This window comes from Quercus lobata, chromosome 8 (genome assembly GCF_001633185.2).
Source record: "Quercus lobata isolate SW786 chromosome 8, ValleyOak3.0 Primary Assembly, whole genome shotgun sequence".
In the NCBI taxonomy this organism is placed as follows: domain Eukaryota; kingdom Viridiplantae; phylum Streptophyta; class Magnoliopsida; order Fagales; family Fagaceae; genus Quercus; species Quercus lobata.
In genome coordinates, this window is record NC_044911.1 from 39,368,571 (window position 1) to 39,377,434 (window position 8,864).

Consider the following 8,864-nt stretch of genomic DNA (forward strand, 5'->3'; position numbering starts at 1 on the left):
GAAAATAAGCTAAATTAAAATTATTTCACTATTTAACTTATTTTTACTACTATTCATGAGCTCCTCTGTACTATTTTAACTAACTTTTAGCTTTATTTACATTACTTTCAGTAATAATTTTTTAATTTCAGCAAAATAAGTAGTATCCAAACACACTCGTAATCAAACTTAAATTGTATAGATTTAAATTAGGACAAAGTTTAGCTACAAAAATTGGTTGTAGCCAGAGACTATAACCTTACTCAATAAAATAAATATTACTATATATTTTGAAAATCTAACCGTTGAATTGTATGTTTTTTACGCCTTTAATACACATGTCAAATTTTGTGTCATTTGGATATTATTTACTAATATAGTCTATAAGCCTATATTTTATGCATAATTTTAAACTACAAAAACTTGCAATTTATGGTCTGTTTGGATACCGCTTATTACTAAAATTATGAATAATGCTCGTTGGACCCAGTTTTAAAGTTACCTTTGCTTTATTTAAAAACTTATGGGTCTCGTGAACAGTGCACGAGACCTAAGGAAAAACACAATCGCCAGCCGCATTTGCTATCCAAACTCATACTTAAACAATTTATTTACGACATAGTTACTAATTTTTAATTTTTTAGAAATTTTGCAAGCATAAAGGATATAAGAAGAAGATATAATCCAATAGTGGATTTGTTAAAATTCACCTCCAATAAAATTATTTAGTAAGGTTGTAGTTTTAGGTTATAACCAATTTTGTAACTAAATTTTGTCCTTTAAATTACAAGATTGTAGTTGAGATGCTCCAAAATTTGAGTACCAAAAAAAAAAAAAAAAAAAAAAAAAAAAAAAAAAAAAAAAAAAAAAAAAAATGATTAGAAAAAAAAAATTATAGTTTCAAACATGCTTGAAAGCTTAGGAACCACTAATAAGAATATGAAATATGTCTTGTCATGTGTAATTGACACAATTCACCTTGCTAGTTGGGGTTAAGCGAGCCATGTGTGTTACATGTTATAAGGATTAATGTTATCTTTTTATTGATTGTTGGAGCCAAGCTTTGTCCATTGATTGGTTCTACTTCAATCATAAATTATAAATGATTATTTGAAACTTTTTTGTAATTAGTAACACATTTTTCTATAAGACCATGTGTAGACACCGAATTTTATAACTTGCATTTAACCAACCGGTAGATCTTTAGATTTGTGACACAAAACAAATCTTGCTGTTCTAACAATCATAATGGTATGTCATGGGTTTTGATCGGACCACCTGATCAAAAGTTATCATACAAGCAATTTTCTGTGATCATGGCCTGCCTACACGATGGGCCTGATCGCGTCCTATTCTAAACACTTAATTTTGATTGGTTCTCACAAGAATTAATTTAAAATTAATCAAGTGTGATTTTTGATTGGATTTCATTTTATTTCATTTTTTTTAAGAAAATAATAAAAAATGTTTTTCTTTATGGCATCTTATCTGCTCTTTTGAAAAAATTCCAGAGATATGATCCATGAAAAATTCAAAAAAAAAAAAGAAAAGAAAAAATTCTCAAAAAAAAAACGTCATTATCTTCAGCTGTAACTTGAATCACATTTTTGGTCAGAAAAACGTTGAAATTTGGCTTTCTCTATTTCTGAAAAAGTTGTAGATAATTGAATTTCCTTTCAAAAAACACCCATCTTGAATCAATTGGAATTTTGAGCGGAAAATTAGAGCCAAAATACGAAGCAGGTGCAGCATCATTTCAAAATTTGAATGGAGATCAACACCAAATCTGTCCCCAGCTCATTTAAACAGATTATCTCCTCCCTTAGCTTCAGAAGAAAGCTAATAATTTAGCTTAAAGCTAAGCCATCCCTTCCCCTATAAATAGAGAAGACCTCTTCCATTCTCGGGACCCCGAATTCCCTCTAGAGAGCTAGTGAGAAAGCAGAAAAAAAAAAAGCTATTGAGCAACCATTGTTCTTACTTTGGTTGTAGTTGAGTACTTCCTTGCTTTCTCCCTAGCCCTTTAGGTCATCATTTCCCCTTTTAATTTATGCTGGTAAGTAGTTAACTTTTTTTTAATTCTTTATACTTGCTAGAATAAATGCTTACAAATCATTATTCACTTCTTTTATACTATGCTTGGATGAACATGCCTATGTCTTATTGGTTTACTCTTACATGCTTAGATGAACACTTCTAGGCCAATACACAATTTTCTTTTGAATGCTTAGATGAGCACTTCTAGGCTAAAACACAACTTTCTCTTTAATACTTAGATGAACATGTCTAGGTAATTGTTTTACATTTTTAAATGCTTGAACAAACATGTCAAAGTATTTTGATTTTGCCTAGATAAACATGTCTAGGGTTTTTCTTTTACTTCTCTTCATAATTGCTTGGATGATCAAATATGCTTAAAGGTTTTATTTTTATTTGCTTCTCTTTGCAATTATGTTGATGTCAAATCATATGACAATTTTGTTTTCCCTCACATGCTTAGATGAATATGTCTAGGCTAGGAATTCTTTATTTATATTGATCTCTTGGATGAACATGCCATTACCTTCATTTTTTTGTTATCTAACAAGTTTTATTTTTATTTTTATTTTTTTTTCTCTTCATGTCAAATTCCTCTAACATATATTTATTTACACTTCTTGCAAATCACATGTTTATATGACATATTCTTTGTATTTGTTTGACATGACATGACATTGGCCACCTTAACCTAGGAGACCGGTTTTACCGGGCGAGATGGGTGCTTAATCCCTTCCCATCTCGTAAATTAGCCTCCGAACCAAGATCAAGGGTTCTAGACAATTTTTTGTATATACAATTTTACCTTTTTTAGAATGTAACTAGGAAATAAAGCAATGTAATTTATTTTTCTTAGATTGTACCTAGGACAAAAAGCATTGTAAATTTTTGTTACAAAATTCGATGTAAATTGTCATATACATTAATACAACAGAAGTATTTTTCATTAAAGGTTTTCTTGTTTTTCCTTTTTAAATTAAATAAGTGGCGACTCCATGTAAAACCCTCAATCCAGGGGGGAGCACATTTTACACCATGCATGTAGTAAGAGAGAGAGTTTAAGGACACAACATCTCACAATATTTTTACAACACATTTATTTGATACATACAGTAAAATTTCCATATATGTCATCTACTCTGTGATGATAGCTCTCAAATATCAAATCTCTTATTTGACGATAAAATTTTTTACTAACTGAGCTAACTAAAACCTAGAACACCACCAACACCTTTATTTTGAATTGTGGTAAATCTCCTCATAGTTTTTTTTTTTTTTTTTTCATATTTTATTTTGATTTATGGGTTGACACCTTACCTTATTATGAAAATATTGTGAGATTTTATTGTGCTTATAGAAGAATTCATGTAGTAGAATTTGTAGTATCTTTAGCTTCACTCAATTAAAAAAAAAAAATCCATTTAATAAAAAATTAGAAAGCTCAATTAAATTCAAATTTTTGATTTTTTTATAGTCCTTTTTCAATAATTAAATTCAACAATATAACTTATTGGTAGATACAATCTTATAATTGATTTTAATTAGAGAATTTAAAACACAACTAACAAAACGCCTTTATTATTGAATTTTTAACAAAATAAAACTACACTAACCCAATCACATCATATTATATAATAAAAATTAAGTTCTGAAAGTCATAGTTATATGAAATGGCTATCTTCATTTTGAGGCAAGTTTCTTCACTTTTATTAATTATTAAGGTAATTTATCATAAATCAAACTCCATTACTAATAATTTACTTTACATAAACAAACTCCATTATCAAAATTCTAAGATTAAAAACTTTATTTTAATTAAAATTATATTAGTAAAAGTTTCAAGTAATTTTTAAAATAAATTTAATATTCTAATATTATTAGATGTACGCACTATCTATTGTGCTTGCACAGCTCAATAAATAATAATATAGTTTCAATTTTCTTCCAGAAAAAAAATATAGATTAATTTATTTACATATAATTTTTAATTATGCCATGCAAGTGATGTGAACAAATAGTCAATTTTAGATGCATGTTCCTATTGTGTTAAGTCTAGTACACTGAACCTCAAGGAGTTAGCTTAGTAGTTCTTAAAACCTCATGATTAAGGATGTCAATTTTACTCTACTTTGCTTGACCCGTCCCTCCCTGCTTTGCCCCACACAGGTTTTTCCCGCCCCGTAAAGGTGATGGGGTGGGAATGTGGCGAGATTTTAGCCCCGCACCATGGGGCGGGGTGGGGATGAGTTTAGACTTTTTAGACCCAACCTGCCCTATCTTTGCCCCGCCTCGCATTAATAAGGATTAAATTATAAATTTTTCATACCCTAAAACTCTACTATTTAAACAAATATATTATTAGCTTATTTTATTTTACCCAATAAGGCATTTTGCTTCTTCTTCTTCTTCTTCTTCTCTCTCTCTCTCTCTCTCTCTAGCAAGGTTGGAAATAAAGTACCAACTTTAACATTGTCTTTTGTCTTTATATACTATTGAATCATTGGTTTTGTATTATGAGATTTTTGTTTTTATTGTGATATTGTCTTGTTAAACACTTTAATAATATTATTCAATTTTTGCTAAAAATTAGTCTAATTTGATGGAATAAATTTATTTGTAATTTCAAATATATTTTTACTAACAAAACAGGTTTTATTAAAAACAATTGTAATTATTGTGGACAAATTAACTAGAAATAGAGTTTTACAAGGTAGGGCGAAGCTTCACGGGGCCCCAAAGGGTGGGGATGGGACAAGAAAATTTTCCTTATCATGTGGGGTGGGGGCAAAGACCCCATCCTTTGAAGTTTGAACCCATCCCGCCTTACTCCATTGCCATCTCTACTCATGATATTTATTAGATCTTGGTTTCAAAACTTCTTGCTAGCACCTTGGGACCACCCCTAAGAAATTTCTCCTAAAAATAGTCAGATATTCAAAAAGTTTTAGATACTCTTTTTTGTTAAAAAAAAAAAAAAAGAGTCTAGCACACTAGAGCACTCACCATGCCAAAAATAAAAGAATAAAAAGTAGTTGATTATGAGTGGTAGATGCTTTCTACCCACCACTTTTTCATAAACCCACCAATTTGTTTTTCATCACTCATAGGAAATCGCTTCAGTCTATTGTAAAATTAACTTTGCTAGGTCCATGACATGATTGATCCTAAAATTCAATCGAGTATATCATGATCCCAAAATTCAATCAAGTAATGCTACAGGTACAATGACCTTTAATACATTGAGCTTATAAATTGATGCAAAAAAATAATAATAAAAAATAAATAAATTCAAAAATTCACTTATAAGATTGTTGAAGCTCACTAATCATATTCATTGCTTATCAAAACTTTTGTTGAAACTCACTCACGTGCATATCACATGTCTTGTTTCTTGAAATTAACCTCATATCTTGTTTCTTGAAATTAACCTTAGCCAAAACTATAACCGCACTGCACTTCATTTCTGTAGTCACGTGTGCAGTGCGATGTATAAGATGTAGTTTGAAACTGGTATATTTTTCAAATTTTGAGCTTTTCTTGCCTAGCCTAAAATTAATTTTTCCCTTTGTTTTGGGTTAAGTTTTAAACTATTGAGCTAGTTTTTCTTTATTTTGGGTTAGCTTTCCTAATCAACACTTGCTTGGGTTATTAAACTTTTTGTTGTTGTTGAAAACTAAGGTTATTAAACTATTAATAATATATTTTAATATTAAAAAAATAAATATATTAATATATAGAGAATGTGCAATGCAGTTTATGCGGTTTTCTTATTATAAAACCGCAAACTACATTGCACCATTTGGTGCGATGTGATGCAGTGCACTGTTAGTTGTGATACGGTGCGGTTATGCCATTTTGCGGGTGGTTTTGGTGTGAATTTTACAGTTTATGTGATTTGGTGAACACCCCTAATTACCATTACTCACGTGATTATCACATGTTCTACTTGGGTAGATACGTGCAAGCTTCTTTTTGTGGCTTGAGGGGAGTATATTAACTTAATTTTCAATAAAATGATGTTACTTGTGTCTCTCTTAGAACTTCATTTTACTGTTGTTATGCAAGTAATATAACTATTATGATATTATACTTATATGGATCTTGTAACGAGTGTCCTTATAACATTTGTTAATAAATAATTTTTAAAAAATTTTAATACCACTTTTATAGAAAATATAAATAGTTGTAAAAAAAAAACAGTTAAATAATTTTTCTTTTCCTTAATTTTTTTTTTAAAAAATATATAGTTTCTAAATCAATACTTGCTTTCCCGTTTCCTTACTTATATGATTATATCCTTCTTTTTAAGGTATTAAAGGGATTAGGTTGAAGCTGCTGACTGACCATAGCAGACTTCTTTTTGTCATGAGTAATCTTGAAATACTTGGCATGTAATATCTAGTCCAATAATAAAGAGAATCTTTTGTCATCCTATCGCTAAAGTTCACATCTTAAAACATTCTCAAAAAAAAAAAAAAGGTTCACATCTTAAAAAATATTATTAGGTTAATGATTCACAAAAATAATTCACTTCTACCATTTCATGAAAAAATAATTCACTTGTACCAAAAGTCAGTGCTTGAGTTCAGTACACTCAATTATCAATAAAACAAAGTGACAAAGTTTCTCAAAAAAAAAAAAAAAAACCAAAGAAAAAAGCCAGTGTTTTACACTCGATTCTTAAAAAACAAAGAAAAAAGAGTCAGTGTTTCTGTACACTCAATTCTCAAAAAAAGAAAAAAAAATTCTCAAAAAACAAATTAAAAAAAGTAAGGATAAGCCCACATATCTGTGCCGAATACAAGATAGAGTGGTCCTTAAACCCAATCCAAATATGGGCCTTTCGGAGATGTACCAAGTATTACTAGTACTAAGCCTTTCTTTAAATTATTTTTGGACTGCGTCGGAATGAAAACAAAAAAAAAAAAAAAAAAAAATTATTCAGCAAAAAAAAAAAAAATCGCATTGTTCATGATCCAAATTTATGTATTATACCTTATAATATTAACTTGTTTTCAGGTTGGGTTTAGATTTACGACCTTGCTTTAATGATAAAATTACAAGGCCCATTGACGCTAAGTGAGTGTTTGGATCCATGTTTGCATTTCCACGTGTTTTCAGCTTTTTTTTTTGTTTTTCTTTATCCTCACGTGTTTTTTGCTTTTTGAGTAAAAAAAAAATTTCTTTTTATCACTATTCACAATACTGTTTACGTACTATTCACAGGACTCATAACCACTTTATTCAGAAAAAAATATTAAAAATAAAATAGGTCCCACAGTACTATTTACACATTTAAAAATTATTTTGGGGGTTTTCAGTTTTCAACAAAAATAAGTTGTATCCAAACGGATCTAATTCAATTCTTCATCAAAAAAAAAAAAAAAAAAAAAATTTCCTTCCATTTTTGCCCTTTTAAAATTTTTTTTTTTGGTCTCTTGCTTGATTATAAAAAAAAGAAAATGCTAACAAATGCCTAAGGCAATGATTAATAGTCTATTTAAAGAAATTTTTTATAGGAAAAGTAAATAAACAATTAATGTTTTGACAATTTTTTTTCATTTCTGATAAAAATAATATCAAAATTTTCCTTAAATAGATTATTAACAACAATCCATTGCCCTAAGCATCTGTTAACATGATCCATTAAAAAATAATCAAGTCAAAATAAACAAGTCAAATCAAGTATTAAATGTTCAAGTTTGTTCATTTAAATTTTTTTTGAACACAAGCTAAGCTTACGAGATTAGTTTATTTTCTTGTCGAGCTAGTTCACAAATTACTTGATTAACTTATTCATTTCCAGTGCAATTTTACCTTTTCAAAATTTTATAAATGTTAACTTTTTTTTTTTTTTGGGAGAAAATATAGATGTTAATAACTATGAATAGGTTGTTTAAGCTGTAAATAATAAGTTCATATCATATAAGCTTGACTTGTTTAATAATAAAGCTTAAACTTACATTTTAAACTTTGTTTTCTAAAGAAATAAATATAAACAAACTTTTTCTCGTACCAATCAAGGCTTTTTTATAAAGAGCTTGGTTCGAATGAATTTCTCTTGTTCTTATGAACCGATCCGAGGCTGCTTCAAGACTTGAACTCAGTACCATTACCATATCAATCCATCACTTTACTTGATATTATTTTGCTCCCTTACATTTTTAGGATTACCACCAATTTCGTTCCTACTTTCTGGTAGCAAAATTTGGTTTAGTTTTCAATTTGTAGCAGTTCATCAACTCAATAATAGTGATTCACTGCAAACAACCCTAAAATAATATAAAGACCAAAATAGTACTTACATATTCTGGATTTGCAAATTTTTTTCCACCTTTTAACAGAGAGTCTGGTTAAAGAGGGAGCCTTAAAATATTTCTTAATTATTTCTTTCTTGTCGCAAAATTTCGGTTTAGTTTCATTCCAAGAACCAGAGAGTTCTAGAAGGTGATTCAAATTTTGCCCCAATAAACAAAAGCTCAAAATTCAATTACAAGATTGAACTAAATTTTGGGTATTCGCTAATACTCTTTTCATAAATTAGAATACAAAGGAAAGGAAATAGAAAATAAAAGATAAAATTCCCAAACAAATCAAGAACCAAGAAAGAAAGAAGACTCGAACGAAATTGTCGATCAGTGAAAATCCTAGAAAGAGAGCTTTACACAATTTTTTATCATATGGGAAGTATAATAATCAGAAACGAAAATCTTTCTCATACACAGCACGCGTGCGTGCGTGCGTGCGCGCTGTCTCAGAAGGTGTCCTAAGATTTTCTGACTTAAATCATCTTCACAATGTAACATAAATTTAATAAAGCAAAAGGGAAAAAAAAAATGTCAGAAACA